The sequence below is a fragment of the Bombina bombina genome, chromosome 4, assembly GCF_027579735.1.
Source record: "Bombina bombina isolate aBomBom1 chromosome 4, aBomBom1.pri, whole genome shotgun sequence".
Taxonomy (NCBI): domain Eukaryota; kingdom Metazoa; phylum Chordata; class Amphibia; order Anura; family Bombinatoridae; genus Bombina; species Bombina bombina.
The window spans coordinates 36,332,130-36,349,101 of record NC_069502.1 but is presented as its reverse complement, the minus strand read 5'-3'; the positions used below and the strand labels follow the sequence as shown (position 1 = coordinate 36,349,101).

General features: G+C 40.1%; 6 non-coding genes across 6 annotated transcripts; all 6 read right to left on the bottom strand.

Annotated features, from left to right (window-relative positions):
* Nucleotides 1-907: 907 nt before the first annotated feature.
* On the bottom strand, nucleotides 908-980 carry TRNAV-CAC (transfer RNA valine (anticodon CAC)). The gene has a single exon. It is a non-coding gene; the product is annotated as a tRNA-Val (tRNA).
* A 135-nt stretch (nucleotides 981-1,115) lies between these two features.
* On the bottom strand, nucleotides 1,116-1,188 carry TRNAV-AAC (transfer RNA valine (anticodon AAC)). Its single transcript has one exon. It is a non-coding gene; the product is annotated as a tRNA-Val (tRNA).
* A 235-nt stretch (nucleotides 1,189-1,423) lies between these two features.
* Nucleotides 1,424-1,496, bottom strand: TRNAV-CAC (transfer RNA valine (anticodon CAC)). Its single transcript has one exon. It is a non-coding gene; the product is annotated as a tRNA-Val (tRNA).
* Nucleotides 1,497-1,631: 135 nt separating this feature from the next.
* TRNAV-AAC (transfer RNA valine (anticodon AAC)) lies at nucleotides 1,632-1,704 on the bottom strand. The gene has a single exon. It is a non-coding gene; the product is annotated as a tRNA-Val (tRNA).
* Nucleotides 1,705-3,095: 1,391 nt separating this feature from the next.
* On the bottom strand, nucleotides 3,096-3,168 carry TRNAV-CAC (transfer RNA valine (anticodon CAC)). Its single transcript has one exon. It is a non-coding gene; the product is annotated as a tRNA-Val (tRNA).
* Nucleotides 3,169-3,303: 135 nt separating this feature from the next.
* Nucleotides 3,304-3,376, bottom strand: TRNAV-AAC (transfer RNA valine (anticodon AAC)). The gene has a single exon. It is a non-coding gene; the product is annotated as a tRNA-Val (tRNA).
* Nucleotides 3,377-16,972: the final 13,596 nt, after the last annotated feature.

Here is a 16,972-nt window from a genome sequence, read left to right as displayed (position 1 = left end):
AGAACCCTACAAAGTGAGTAGAGAGATTTAGATAATTTTGCTCTTATCTTAGAAAGGATCACTCATCCACTTAAAATCATTGGGAGACAAAGGACAACCATAACTTTTTAAAAAGACCATTTAAAAAAGAAAAATCAATACCCACTCTTCAATAAAGCAGTTAACACGTATATAAGGATACTCTGGATGAGGATAAAAGCGACAATTTTGTTACTGTATCTATAATATTTCCACAAAATAAAACTAACGGTTCTTGATTAATATTTTAAATTACCGAAGATCATTTTATATTAAAAACGTTTTTAGGATTATTACATTCCGTTAAACACCGTATCCTTCCTTTCTCTCTTAGGGCCTAAAATCATCGAGAGACAAAGGACAACCATAACTTATCAAAAAGACCATTTAAAAAGATCAATCATGACTTCAGATGTTTCTCTTGTTTACTACTTAACGCTGTTCTAGAAAGCCATTTAGTTTTATCAAGATATCTCTAAGTATTACAAAATTACAGTAAAAGCAGAATGATAAACCTCGGATTTCCAAAGAAAAAGATACTGATTAAACGGGGAGAAAAGCCTAAAATTAGCTCAGGAATAAATAGACAAAATTTACCACTTTTACGTCCAAAGCCATCAAAATTACAGCTAAGGGCAAAATTAACACTTTCTTTGATTTCCAGTATAAAACAGCATTTTTTCTAACCAGTTTCGAACCGACATCCCAACACATCCTGGGAGGCACACAAAAGCCCCATCAGTGGGATGTTCAGAAGAGATTAACACAAGCTTTACATCTGCGCATCCATAAATACCAAGAATTTATGTTAGCATTGTATGAATAGCTATCAGAATTACAGTTAAAGAACAAATTAGAACATTCTCTGATTTCAAATGAGAAAATTTTTAGTTTCTGCCCGGTTTCGAACCGGGGACCTTTCGCGTGTGAGGCGAACGTGATAACCACTACACTACAGAAACTGATTGAAAAAGTGCGTCCACTCTTTTACTACGAGTGGTATAGCTGCTAGTGGTTCGATGTAAACAACACAGGATATGCAGAAGTTTCCAAACTATGCCGTAATGGAAGAAGGAACTTTCACCGATCCAAAAGGATGTTTCTGCCCGGTTTCGAACCGGGGACCTTTCGCGTGTTAGGCGAACGTGATAACAACTACACTACAGAAACTGGTTGTATATCCTGTGGCTCCGCTAATCTTTTTCTAATGTGTAGAAAATATAACTCCAGAGGAACTTTAGTGTGATCTTTCAATAATTTTGTTATCTAAACCATTCTTGCTCTTTACGATTTTAAAAGTTTGAAGATGCAGACATCAATTCGGCTAACATTGTATGAATAGCTATCAGAATTACAGTTAAAGAACAAATTAGAACATTCTCTGATTTCAAATGAGAAAATTTTTTGTTTCTGCCCGGTTTCGAACCGGGGACCTTTCGCGTGTGAGGCGAACGTGATAACCACTACACTACAGAAACTGATTGAAAAAGTGCGTCCACTCTTTTACTACGAGTGGTATAGCTGCTAGTGGTTCGATGTAAACAACACAGGATATGCAGAAGTTTCCAAACTATGCCGTAATGGAAGAAGGAACTTTCACCGGTCCAAAAGGATGTTTCTGCCCGGTTTCAAACCGGGGACCTTTCGCGTGTTAGGCGAACGTGATAACCACTACACTACAGAAACTGGTTGTATATCCTGCTGGCTCCGCTAATCTTTTTCTTATGTGTAGAAAATATAACTCCAGATGAACTTTAGTGTGATCTGTCAATAATTTTGTTATCTAAACCATTCTTGCTCTTTACGATTTTAAAAGTTTGAAGATGCAGACATCAATTCAGCTAACATTTGCATGCGAAGCGAGTGCCTCTACCATTTGACCTAATACTCCTCCAACATTTCTTCTTTAAAAAAAGGGGATGAGGATAAAAGACAATTTTGTTACTATCCCTATAATATTTCCACATATTTTTTAAATTACCGAAGATCATTTTATATTTAAAACCATTTTTATGTTTATTACATTCCGTTAAACACCTTATCCTTCCTTTCTCTCTTAGGGCCTGATGCTCAAAAATTCCCCAGTGTGGAGAGAAATCACACAAAATCTTTGGGGGGGGGGGGGGTTGGAGCATTATCTTGTTATGTATATGCCTCTCCATTACATCCAGAACCCTACAAAGTGAGTAGAGAGATTTAGATAATTTTGCTCTTATCTTAGAAAGGCTCACTCATCCACTTAAAATCATTGAGAGACAAAGGACAACCATAACTTTTTAAAAAGACCATTTAAAAAAGAAAAATCAATACCCACTCTTAAATAAAGCAGTTAACACGTATATAAGGATACTCTGGATGAGGATAAAAGCGACAATTTTGTTACTGTTCCTATAATATTTCCACAAAATAAAACTTACGGTTCTTGATTAATATTTTAAATTACCGAAGATCATTTTATATTAAAAACCGTTTTTAGGATTATTACATTCCGTTAAACACCTTATCCTTCCTTTCTCTCTTAGGGCCTAAAATCATCGAGAGACAAAGGACAACCATAACTTATCAAAAAGACCATTTAAAAAGATCAATCATGACTTCAGATGTTTCTCTTGTTTACTACTTAACGCTGTTCTAGAAAGCCATTTAGTTTTATCAAGATACCTCTAAGTATTACAAAATTACAGTAAAAGCAGAATGATAAACCTCGGATTTCCAAAGAAAAAGATACTGATTAAACGGGGAGAAAAGCCTAAAATTAGCTCAGGAATAAATAGACAAAATTTACCACTTTTACGTCCAAAGCCATCAAAATTACAGCTAAGGGCAAAATTAACACTTTCTTTGATTCCCAGTATAAAACAGCACTTTTTCTGCCCAGTTTCGAACCGACATCCCAACACATCCTGGGAGGCACACAAAAGCCCCATCAGTGGGATGTTCAGAAGAGATTAACACAAGCTTTACATCTGCGCATCCATAAATACCAAGAATTTATGTTAGCATTGCATGAATAGCTATCAGAATTACAGTTAAAGAATTAATTAGAACACTCTCTGATTTCAAATGAGAAAATTTTTTGTTTCTGCCCGGTTTCGAACCGGGGACCTTTCGCGTGTGAGGCAAACGTGATAACCACTACACTACAGAAACTGATTGAAAAGGTGCATCCACTCTTTTACTACGAGTGGTATAACTGGTAGTAGTTCGATGTAAACAACACAGGATATGCAGAAGTTTCCAAACTATGCCGTAATGGAAGAAGGAACTTTCACCGGTCCAAAAGGATGTTTCTGCCCGGTTTTGAACCGGGGACCTTTCGCGTGTTAGGCGAACGTGATAACCACTACACTACAGAAACTGGTTGTATATCTTGCTGGCTCCGCTAATCTTTTTCTAATGTGTAGAAAATATGGCTCCAGATGAACTTTAGTGTGATCTGTCCCATCAGTGGAATTTTCAGAAGAGATTAACACAAGCTTTACATCTGCACATCCATAAATTCCAATACCATTTGACCTAATACTCCTCCTACAACATTTCATCTTTAAAAAAAAGGGGATGAGGATAAAAGACAATTTTGTTACTATCCCTATAATATTTCCACATATTTTTTAAATTACCGAAGATCATTTTATATTTAAAACCATTTTTATGTTTATTACATTCCGTTAAACACCTTATCCTTCCTTTCTCCCTTAGGGCCTGATGCTCAAAAACTCTCCAGTGTGGAGAGAAATCACACAAAATCTGTCTTCTTATCTTACGTTAGCATGCAAGTAAATTTTTTTCAATGATCTTACCGGAATCTATGCCTTGGAAGAGCAAAACGGTCCGCCAAGTTTGACAGATAGTAGCGTCGCTTCTGACATGGACTTGAGTACAGAAAGCAGGCAGCAAACTTTTTAAAGGAAGACAAAGGGGAAAAGGAAGATCTCCGTAAACTCTGTCTAATTTAGGAATCAAAGGTTCATCAGGCAGCTTGGCCTTTGGAACCTCTAATGTAGACAGGACTTCCTTTAGAAGAAAACGTAAGTGTTCAATCTTAAATGTAAAGGCTGGCTCCTCCACAGCAGGAGGCTTAGAGGCAGCAGACTCCATCCCAGAAAGTTCATCCTCTGAATCTTTAGAGTGCAACTCATCCTCATATAACTGAGACAGAGCAGTGAAATCCAATAAATTACATGATGACCCCGGGGCAGGAGACCAATGATTAACCTTTGGCTTGCGAGGTAAAACACTTAGGGCCGCAGACACCGCCATTTGTAAATGCGCGGTAAAATCTTGCTGTAAAAGGCCCCCTCCAGATGGAGGATTAAGCGTGCTATGGGAAGCTGCGTGTGTAGAACGAGATGAATGTAGGGCATGCACCTCACGGGACAGCGAGTCCTCAGAGGTGGACGGCTCAGTGGTACTAAAAGGTTTAACCTTCTTTGACCGAACAACGTTGTCAAGGCATGTGGAACATAACTGAGAGGGTGGGCATACCAAAGCTTCCTCTAACAAGCACTTGCAGGGCAGGTATAAAATACACTAACAAGCATTTGGAGGGCAGGTATAAAATACACTAACAAGCACTTGGAGGGCAGGTATAATATACACTAACAAGCACTTACAGGGCAGGTATAATATACACTAACAAGCACTTGGAGGACAGGTATAATATACACTAACAAGCACTTACAGGGAAGTTATAATATACACTAACAAGCACTTGCAGGGCAGGTATAATATACGCTAAAAAGCACTTACAGGGCAAATATACACTAACAAACACTTACAGGGCAGATATAATATACACTAACAAGCACTTACAGGGCAGATACATACTAACAAGCACTTGCAGGGCAGGTATAATATACACTAACAAGCACATACAGGGCAGATATATAATATACAATAACAACCACTTGCAAGGCAGGTATAAAATACAATAACAATCACTTGTAGAGCAGGTATAATATACACTAAAAAAACTTGCAAGAAATGTATAATATAAACTAACAAGCACTTGCAGAGCAGATATAATATACACTAAAAAGCACTTGCAGGGCAGGTATAATACACACTAACAAGCACTTGCAGGGCAGGTATAATATATACTACCAAGCAGTTGCAGGGTAAGTTTTATGTCAAGGTATTTGAAATACTATTAAATAATATATACAAGTATGTTTGTCTTTAGTTAATAAGTCTGTGGATGTGTACATCAAATAATTAATTTACCTTCTAAAAGCTGAAAATGGACACTAAAAAGAAACAACCCCTTCCCTCTTATCAGATGGATTGTTTGTAGAACAAAGGATTGCTTCCAGAAAATATCCCACATTTAGTATGGAAAGTTATTCTAAATCATCCTAGTAAAGACAATGGAACATTTGGCCTGCTCAATTTAAAACTGTCACTTAGAGGAATGTTGGGGAAGTAATTTTGAAAGAGAACAGAATTTACAGTTTGAGACAGGATGAGTCATAAAAGGTAATTTAAGAGGATAGATTGTCAGATAGGTGACACCACACAGTGTATGGAGACGGCGTGTCTGGAATATTTTTTTTTTTTAAGCTTGATGAGATGGAAATTAGATTGCTGGAATCTCAAAGACACATGTTAAGGTGTGACTTTGAAATTTACTGAACATACAGCAAATAATCATCTTTGAATGCATGCCTCAGAATGTATTAAATATAGAAATTTGGGAAATTGATTCTCTATTATTACATGGGTATTTGCTAAGCTTGATAGGTAACTATTTAGTCAGTCTAAAATGTTTAATAACCTCTGTATTGTTTGTATTTTTCAGACATATAATTTCAGATCTGCATGAAAAGGATTCATATATCCAGAATTTATTAGAAACATGAAATATGGTATATTCATGTTAGAACACAATGCAGTACTGAATATAAAATAGGCTGTTATTTGCATAGAGATGAATGTGTATGTATACGTATTTATATATATATATATATATATATATATATATATATATATATATATATATAAAAAGCATGAAGTGTCTTAGCATCTGTGTTTTAAGAATCTTTGTGGACCTAAAAAGAAATAATTAATGACACTTATTATTTTATTTCAGGTGGACCATGGGCAAAATTCCTGCATGCAAGAATTGTGGGAGACATAGAGCATACTATATTATGTGAAAACATATATAACAGAATATATAAATGCCATAAATTTCAAAATAATTAGCAATATTAAATTGCTTTAATATAATACAATGTTAATAATATAACATATTTGGTATCAGAATAATCAGAAAAATGATCTGGTGCTACACATCTATAGTTGGGGTTTGTATGGGATTGATGCAGAGAGTTATGATCTGATTAAATAACAATTTTATGAAAATAATTAGCTTGTTAAAAATGTTTAGAAATGATAAAGGTGAGTTTGTTTTGTTTGTATGTCTGCTGCCACCCAGTGTTATATTGCGAGAATTGCAGCCATGAGATGATTGGTTGTTGCAGGGATGCATCTCCTTGACAACATATATTCCCAGATGAACCAATCCATGTTCAGTTGTTAAGGGCCAATCCGAAACAAGGATTCCGTTGGGCGTTTCCAATACTCACCAATGATGGATAATGATCAAAAAAGGGGAGGGGTGAAATCAGATGATTTAACCCCAAGCATAGAGACTGAGAGGAGGCTGCTGGCTAATCCTGGAGGAATAACTACTGTGGTTATTATTAAAGCATACAGCTACTCTTAGACTCCATATGCGAATACCCCCAATTTTAAAATTCTGAGGTGAAATTGAATCTGTTGAGAAACATTGGAAACTGGATATCGATTGGTTTATTTGGTAAAGTATACAAGGTTATTGGTAAGACTATAGTTAAATTATAAGTCACTGCAGTTTAAAGTACAGTTGAAAGATTAAAGAGAGCAGTTTGGATTTTAAGCTACCATTTCATAGCCTATGTGTTGTTAAACTAATCCTAAATTTTAAATTGGTTATCTGTGCAAATATAGATAACTATAACTCAGAATTGGATTTTTGCATAAATAATATACATAATTTCTGATGTTTTAAATTAGATTTAAAGGGGAATTTGATGGGGATGTTAAGAAGCTTAGACATTGAAGTAACGTCTGCTGACCAGGACTTAAGCCATAGCGCCCTACGCGCTAAAATGGCTAAACCTGAATTCTTAGCCGTCAGCTTGGCTAAATGAAAAAACAGAATTTATGATTACCTGATAAATTTCTCTCTCTTGTGGTGTATCCAGTCCACGGGTTCATCCTTTACTTGTGGGATATTCTCCTTCCCTACAGGAAGTGGCAAAGAGAGCACACAGCAGAGCTGTCCATATAGCTCCCCCTCTAGCTCCACCCCCCAGTCATTCGACCGAAGGTTAGGAAGAAAAAGGAGAAACCATAGGATGCAGTGGTGACTGTAGTTTAAACAAAAAAATCTACCTGACTTAATAGCCAGGGCGGGCCGTGGACTGGATACACCACAAGAGAAAGAAATTTATCAGGTAAGCATAAATTCTGTTTTCTCTTGCAAGGTGTATCCAGTCCACGGGTTCATCCTTTACTTGTGGGATATCAATACCAAAGCTTTAGGACACGGATGAAGGGAGGGAACAAGACAGGTACCTTAAACGGAAGGCACCACTGCTTGTAAAACCTTTCTCCCAAAAATAGCCTCCGAAGAAGCAAAAGTATCAAATTTGTAAAATTTGGAAAAAGTATGCAACGAAGACCAAGTCGCTGCCTTACAAATCTGTTCAACAGAAGCCTCATTTTTAAAAGCCCATGTGGAAGCCACTGCTCTGGTAGAATGAGCAGTAATTGTTTCAGGAGGCTGCTGGCCAGCAGTCTCATAGGCCAAACGGATGATTCTTTTCAGCCAAAAGGAAAGAGAGGTAGCGGTCGCCTTCTGACCTCTCCTCTTACCAGAATGGATAACAAACAAAGAAGTTGTTTGTCTGAAATCCTTACTTGCTTGTAAATAGAACTTTAAAGCACGAACCACATCAAGATTGTGTAACAGACGTTTCTTCTTCGACGAAGAATTAGGACACAGAGAAGGAACAACAATTTCCTGGTTAATATTCTTATTAGACACAACCTTAGGAAGAAAACCGGGTTTGGTGAATCACACTGTAAAGCAGATAACTCTGAAACTCTTTGAGCAGAAGAGATAGCTAGCAAAAACAAAACTTTCCAAGATAAAAGCTTAATATCTATGGAATGTAAAGGTTCAAACGGAACCCCTTGTAGAACTGAAAGAACTAAATTCAGACTCCATGGCGGAGCCACAGGTCTATAAACAGGCTTGATTCTGACTAAAGCCTGACTAAACGTTTGAACGTCTGGTAACTCTGCCAGACGTTTGTGAAAAAGAATAGACAAAGCAGATATCTGTCCCTTTAAGGAACTAGCTGATAATCCTTTCTCCAATCCATCTTGGAGGAAGGACAAAATCCTGGGAATCCTAACCTTACTCCATGAGTAGCCCTTGGATTCGCACCAAAAAATATATTTTCGCCAAATCTTATGGTAGATTTTCCTGGTGACAGGCTTTCTAGCCTGAATCAGGGTAGCAATGACCGACTCAGAGAAACCACGCTTTGACAGAATTAGGCGTTCAATCTCCATGCAGTCAGACGCAGAGAAATTAGATTTGGATGTTTGAAAGAACCTTGTATTAGAAGGTCCTGCCTCATTGGTAGCGTCCATGGTGGTACAGATGACATGTCCACTAGGTCTGCATACCAGGTCCTGCGTGGCCACGCAGGCACTATTAGAATCACTGAAGCCCTCTCCTGCTTGATTCTGGCAACCAGATGCGGGAGGAGAGGAAACGGTGGAAAAACATAGGCCAGATTGAAGGACCAAGGCGCTGCTAGAGCATCTATCAGCACCGCCTGGGGATCCCGGGACCTGGACCCGTAAAGAGGAAGTTTGGTGTTCTGACGGGACGCCATCAGATCCAATTCTGGAGTGCCCCATAGCTGAGTCAGCTGGGCAAATACCTCCGGGTGGAGTTCCCACTCCCCCGGGTAAAAAGTCTGACGACTTAGAAAATCCGCCTCCCAGTTGTCTACTCCTGGGATGTGAATTGCTGAGAGATGGCAAGAGTGATCCTCCGCCCACCTGATTATTTTGGTTACTTCCATCATTGCTAGGGAACTCCTTGTTCCCCCCTGATGATTGACGTAAGCTACAGTCGTGATGTTGTCCGACTGAAATCTGATGAATTTGGCCGCAGCTAGCTGAGGCCATGCCTGAAGCGCGTTGAATTTCGCCCTCAGTTCCAGAATGTTTATCGGGAGACGAGCTTCTTCCCGAGACCACAAGCCCTGAGCTTTCAGGGAGTCCCAGACTGCACCCTAGCCCAACAGACTGGCGTCGGTCGTTACGATGATCCACTCTGGTCTGCGGAAACACATTCCCTGAGACAGGTGATCCTGAGACAACCACCAGAGAAGAGAATCTCTGGTCCCCTGGTCCAACTGTATTTGAGGAGACAAATCTGCATAATCCCCATTCCACTGTTTGAGCATGCACAGTTGCAGTGGTCTGAGGTGTATCCGTACAAAAGGGACTATGTCCATTGCCGCTACCATAAGTCCGATTGTCTCCATGCACTGAGCTACAGATGGCCGAGGAATGGAATGAAGAGCTTGGCAAGTAGTTAAGAGTTTTACCTTTCTGACCTCCGCCAGAAATATTTTCATTTCTACCGAGTCTATTAGGGTTCCTAGGAAGGGAATTCTTGTGAGGGGGGAGAGAGAACTCTTTTTGATGTTCACCTTCCACCCGTGAGACCTCAGAAAGGCCACTACAATTTCCGTGTGAGACTTGGCTCTTTGGAAAGTCGATGCCTGAATTAAGATGTCGTCTAGATAAGGCGCCACTGCTATGCCCCGCGGTCTTAGCACCGCCAGGAGGGACCCTAGCACCTTTGTGAAAATTCTGGGAGCAGTGGCCAACCCAAAAGGAAGAGCCACAAACTGATAATGCTTGTCCAGAAAGGCGAAACTGAGAAACTGGCGATGATCTTTGTGGATAGGAATGTGTAGATACGCATCCTTTAGATCCACGGTAGTCATATATTGACCCTCCTGGATCATTGGTAAGATTGTCCGAATGGTCTCCATCTTGAATGATGGGACTCTGAGGAATTTGTTTAGAATTTTGAGATCCAGGATTGGTCTGAAAGTTCTTTCTTTTTTGGGAACCACAAACAGGTTTGAGTAAAACCCCAGCCCTTGTTCCGCAATTGGAACTGGGTGGATCACTCCCATTGTATGTAGGTCTTCTACACAGCGTAAGAACGCCTCTTTCTTTGTCATGTCTGTAGACAGACGAGAAATATGGAACCTTCCCCTTGGAGGGGAGTCCTTGAATTCTAGAAGATATCCCTGGGATACAATCTCTAAGGCCCAGGGATCGTGTTTGTCTCTTTCCCAGGCCTGAGCGAAGAGAGAGAGTCTGCCCCCTACTAGATCCGGTCCCGGATCTGGGGCTACCCCATCATGCTGTCTTGGAGGCAGCTGCAGGCTTCTTGGCCTGTTTACCCTTGTTCCAGCCCTGGTAAGGTTTCCAGGCTGCCCTGGGTTGTGAAGAGTTACCCTCTTGCTTTGCAGCAGGGGAGGATGAAGCGATGCCGCTCCTGAAATTCCGAAAGGAACGAAAATTATTTTGTTTGTTCTTCATCTTGAAGGACTTGTCTTGGGGGAGAGCATGGCCTTTTCCCCCAGTGATTTCTGAAATAATCTCTTTCAATTCAGGCCCAAAGAGGGTCTTTCCTTTGAAAGGGATGTTCAGTAGTTTGGATTTTGACGACACATCGGCCGACCAGGACTTTAGCCATAACGCCCTGCGCGCTAAAATGGCGAAACCTGAATTTTTTGCCGCTAACTTAGCTAGTTGGAAGGCGGCATCTGTGATAAAAGAATTAGTCAGCTTAAGAGCCTTAATTCTGTCCATAATGTCCTCATATGAGGTCTCCGTCTGGAGCGCATCTTCCATCGCCTGGAACCAGAAAGCAGCTGCAGTGGTTACAGGAACAATGCACGCAATAGGTTGGAGAAGAAAACCTTGTTGAACAAAAATTTTCTTAAGTAAACCCTCTAATTTTTTATCCATCGGGTCTTTAAAAGCACAACTGTCTTCGATTGGTATAGTTGTGCGTTTAGCCAGTAAAGAAATAGCCCCCTCCACCTTAGGGACCGTCTGTCACGAGTCCCGCATGGGGTTAGATATGGGGAACATTTTCTTAAAAACAGGAGGGGGAACGAAGGGAATACCTGGTTTATCCCACTCCCTAGTAACGATATCCGCAATCCTCTTAGGGACCGGGAACACATCAGTGTAAACAGGAACTTCTAGGTACTTGTCCATTTTACACAATTTCTCTGGAACCACCATAGGGTCGCAGTCATCCAGAGTAACTAATACCTCCCTGAGCAATAAGCGGAGGTGTTCTAGTTTAAATTTAAAAGCCAACGTATCTGAGTCTGTCTGAGGAGCAAACCTTTCCCGAATCGAAAATTTCTCCCTCAGACAGCACATCCCTCGCCCCCATTTCAGAGCGTTGTGAGTGTATATCGGATACGGCTACTAAAGCATCATAATGCCCATAATCTGTTCTAAAAAACAGAACTATCACGCTTTGCAGGTAACACGGACAGTTTAGATAAAAACACTGAGAGGGTATTATCCATAACTGCCGCCAAGTCTTGCAAGGTAAAAGAGTTAGACACGCTAGAGGTGCTAGGCGTCGCTTGACAAGCACTTGCAGAGCAGATATAATATACACTAACAAGCACTTGCAGGGCAGGTATAATACACACTAACAAGCACTTGCAGGGCAGGTATAATATATACTACCAAGCAGTTGCAGGGTAAGTTTTATGTCAAGGTATTTGAAATACTATTAAATAATATATACAAGTATGTTTGTCTTTAGTTAATAAGTTTGTGGATGTGTACATCAAATAATTAATTTACCTTCTAAAAGCTGAAAATGGACACTAAAAAGAAACAACCCCTTCCCTCTTATCAGATGGATTGTTTGTAGAACAAAGGATTGCTTCCAGAAAATATCCCACATTTAGTATGGAAAGTTATTCTAAATCATCCTAGTAAAGACAATGGAACATTTGGCCTGCTCAATTTAAAACTGTCACTTAGAGGAATGTTGGGGAAGTAATTTTGAAAGAGAACAGAATTTACAGTTTGAGACAGGATGAGTCATAAAAGGTAATTTAAGAGGATAGATTGTCAGATAGGTGACACCACACAGTGTATGGAGACGGCGTGTCTGGAATATTTTTTTTTTTTAAGCTTGATGAGATGGAAATTAGATTGCTGGAATCTCAAAGACACATGTTAAGGTGTGACTTTGAAATTTACTGAACATACAGCAAATAATCATCTTTGAATGCATGCCTCAGAATGTATTAAATATAGAAATTTGGGAAATTGATTCTCTATTATTACATGGGTATTTGCTAAGCTTGATAGGTAACTATTTAGTCAGTCTAAAATGTTTAATAACCTCTGTATTGTTTGTATTTTTCAGACATATAATTTCAGATCTGCATGAAAAGGATTCATATATCCAGAATTTATTAGAAACGTGAAATATGGTATATTCATGTTAGAACACAATGCAGTACTGAATATAAAATAGGCTGTTATTTGCATAGAGATGAATGTGTATGTATACGTATGTATATATATATATATATATATATATATATATATATATATATATATATATAAAAAAGCATGAAGTGTCTTAGCATCTGTGTTTTAAGAATCTTTGTGGACCTAAAAAGAAATAATTAATGACACTTATTATTTTATTTCAGGTGGACCATGGGCAAAATTCCTGCATGCAAGAATTGTGGGAGACATAGAGCATACTATATTATGTGAAAACATATATAACAGAATATATAAATGCCATAAATTTCAAAATAATTAGCAATATTAAATTGCTTTAATATAATACAATGTTAATAATATAACATATTTGGTATCAGAATAATCAGAAAAATGATCTGGTGCTACACATCTATAGTTGGGGTTTGTATGGGATTGATGCAGAGAGTTATGATCTGATTAAATAACAATTTTATGAAAATAATTAGCTTGTTAAAAATGTTTAGAAATGTTAAAGGTGAGTTTGTTTTGTTTGTATGTCTGCTGCCACCCAGTGTTATATTGCGAGAATTGCAGCCATGAGATGATTGGTTGTTGCAGGGATGCATCTCCTTGACAACATATATTCCCAGATGAACCAATCCATGTTCAGTTGTTAAGGGCCAATCCGAAACAAGGATTCCGTTGGGCGTTTCCAATACTCACCAATGATGGATAATGATCAAAAAAGGGGAGGGGTGAAATCAGATGATTTAACCCCAAGCATAGAGACTGAGAGGAGGCTGCTGGCTAATCCTGGAGGAATAACTACTGTGGTTATTATTAAAGCATACAGCTACTCTTAGACTCCATATGCGAATACCCCCAATTTTAAAATTCTGAGGTGAAATTGAATCTGTTGAGAAACATTGGAAACTGGATATCGATTGGTTTATTTGGTAAAGTATACAAGGTTATTGGTAAGACTATAGTTAAATTATAAGTCACTGCAGTTTAAAGTACAGTTGAAAGATTAAAGAGAGCAGTTTGGATTTTAAGCTACCATTTCATAGCCTATGTGTTGTTAAACTAATCCTAAATTTTAAATTGGTTATCTGTGCAAATATAGATAACTATAACTCAGAATTGGATTTTTGCATAAATAATATACATAATTTCTGATGTTTTAAATTAGATTTAAAGGGGAATTTGATGGGGATGTTAAGAAGCTTAGACATTGAAGTAACGTCTGCTGACCAGGACTTAAGCCATAGCGCCCTACGCGCTAAAATGGCTAAACCTGAATTCTTAGCCGTCAGCTTGGCTAAATGAAAAAACAGAATTTATGATTACCTGATAAATTTCTCTCTCTTGTGGTGTATCCAGTCCACGGGTTCATCCTTTACTTGTGGGATATTCTCCTTCCCTACAGGAAGTGGCAAAGAGAGCACACAGCAGAGCTGTCCATATAGCTCCCCCTCTAGCTCCACCCCCCAGTCATTCGACCGAAGGTTAGGAAGAAAAAGGAGAAACCATAGGATGCAGTGGTGACTGTAGTTTAAACAAAAAAATCTACCTGACTTAATAGCCAGGGCGGGCCGTGGACTGGATACACCACAAGAGAAAGAAATTTATCAGGTAAGCATAAATTCTGTTTTCTCTTGCAAGGTGTATCCAGTCCACGGGTTCATCCTTTACTTGTGGGATACCAATACCAAAGCTTTAGGACACGGATGAAGGGAGGGAACAAGACAGGTACCTTAAACGGAAGGCACCACTGCTTGTAAAACCTTTCTCCCAAAAATAGCCTCCGAAGAAGCAAAAGTATCAAATTTGTAAAATTTGGAAAAAGTATGCAACGAAGACCAAGTCGCTGCCTTACAAATCTGTTCAACAGAAGCCTCATTTTTAAAAGCCCATGTGGAAGCCACTGCTCTGGTAGAATGAGCAGTAATTGTTTCAGGAGGCTGCTGGCCAGCAGTCTCATAGGCCAAACGGATGATTCTTTTCAGCCAAAAGGAAAGAGAGGTAGCGGTCGCCTTCTGACCTCTCCTCTTACCAGAATGGATAACAAACAAAGAAGTTGTTTGTCTGAAATCCTTACTTGCTTGTAAATAGAACTTTAAAGCACGAACCACATCAAGATTGTGTAACAGACGTTTCTTCTTCGACGAAGAATTAGGACACAGAGAAGGAACAACAATTTCCTGGTTAATATTCTTATTAGACACAACCTTAGGAAGAAAACCGGGTTTGGTGAATCACACTGTAAAGCAGATAACTCTGAAACTCTTTGAGCAGAAGAGATAGCTAGCAAAAACAAAACTTTCCAAGATAAAAGCTTAATATCTATGGAATGTAAAGGTTCAAACGGAACCCCTTGTAGAACTGAAAGAACTAAATTCAGACTCCATGGCGGAGCCACAGGTCTATAAACAGGCTTGATTCTGACTAAAGCCTGACTAAACGTTTGAACGTCTGGTAACTCTGCCAGACGTTTGTGAAAAAGAATAGACAAAGCAGATATCTGTCCCTTTAAGGAACTAGCTGATAATCCTTTCTCCAATCCATCTTGGAGGAAGGACAAAATCCTGGGAATCCTAACCTTACTCCATGAGTAGCCCTTGGATTCGCACCAAAAAATATATTTTCGCCAAATCTTATGGTAGATTTTCCTGGTGACAGGCTTTCTAGCCTGAATCAGGGTAGCAATGACCGACTCAGAGAAACCACGCTTTGACAGAATTAGGCGTTCAATCTCCATGCAGTCAGACGCAGAGAAATTAGATTTGGATGTTTGAAAGGACCTTGTATTAGAAGGTCCTGCCTCATTGGTAGCGTCCATGGTGGTACAGATGACATGTCCACTAGGTCTGCATACCAGGTCCTGCGTGGCCACGCAGGCACTATTAGAATCACTGAAGCCCTCTCCTGCTTGATTCTGGCAACCAGATGCGGGAGGAGAGGAAACGGTGGAAAAACATAGGCCAGATTGAAGGACCAAGGCGCTGCTAGAGCATCTATCAGCACCGCCTGGGGATCCCGGGACCTGGACCCGTAAAGAGGAAGTTTGGTGTTCTGACGGGACGCCATCAGATCCAATTCTGGAGTGCCCCATAGCTGAGTCAGCTGGGCAAATACCTCCGGGTGGAGTTCCCACTCCCCCGGGTAAAAAGTCTGACGACTTAGAAAATCCGCCTCCCAGTTGTCTACTCCTGGGATGTGAATTGCTGAGAGATGGCAAGAGTGATCCTCCGCCCACCTGATTATTTTGGTTACTTCCATCATTGCTAGGGAACTCCTTGTTCCCCCCTGATGATTGACGTAAGCTACAGTCGTGATGTTGTCCGACTGAAATCTGATGAATTTGGCCGCAGCTAGCTGAGGCCATGCCTGAAGCGCGTTGAATTTCGCCCTCAGTTCCAGAATGTTTATCGGGAGACGAGCTTCTTCCCGAGACCACAAGCCCTGAGCTTTCAGGGAGTCCCAGACTGCACCCTAGCCCAACAGACTGGCGTCGGTCGTTACGATGATCCACTCTGGTCTGCGGAAACACATTCCCTGAGACAGGTGATCCTGAGACAACCACCAGAGAAGAGAATCTCTGGTCCCCTGGTCCAACTGTATTTGAGGAGACAAATCTGCATAATCCCCATTCCACTGTTTGAGCATGCACAGTTGCAGTGGTCTGAGGTGTATCCGTACAAAAGGGACTATGTCCATTGCCGCTACCATAAGTCCGATTGTCTCCATGCACTGAGCTACAGATGGCCGAGGAATGGAATGAAGAGCTTGGCAAGTAGTTAAGAGTTTTACCTTTCTGACCTCCGCCAGAAATATTTTCATTTCTACCGAGTCTATTAGGGTTCCTAGGAAGGGAATTCTTGTGAGGGGGGAGAGAGAACTCTTTTTGATGTTCACCTTCCACCCGTGAGACCTCAGAAAGGCCACTACAATTTCCGTGTGAGACTTGGCTCTTTGGAAAGTCGATGCCTGAATTAAGATGTCGTCTAGATAAGGCGCCACTGCTATGCCCCGCGGTCTTAGCACCGCCAGGAGGGACCCTAGCACCTTTGTGAAAATTCTGGGAGCAGTGGCCAACCCAAAAGGAAGAGCCACAAACTGATAATGCTTGTCCAGAAAGGCGAAACTGAGAAACTGGCGATGATCTTTGTGGATAGGAATGTGTAGATACGCATCCTTTAGATCCACGGTAGTCATATATTGACCCTCCTGGATCATTGGTAAGATTGTCCGAATGGTCTCCATCTTGAATGATGGGACTCTGAGGAATTTGTTTAGAATTTTGAGATCCAGGATTGGTCTGAAA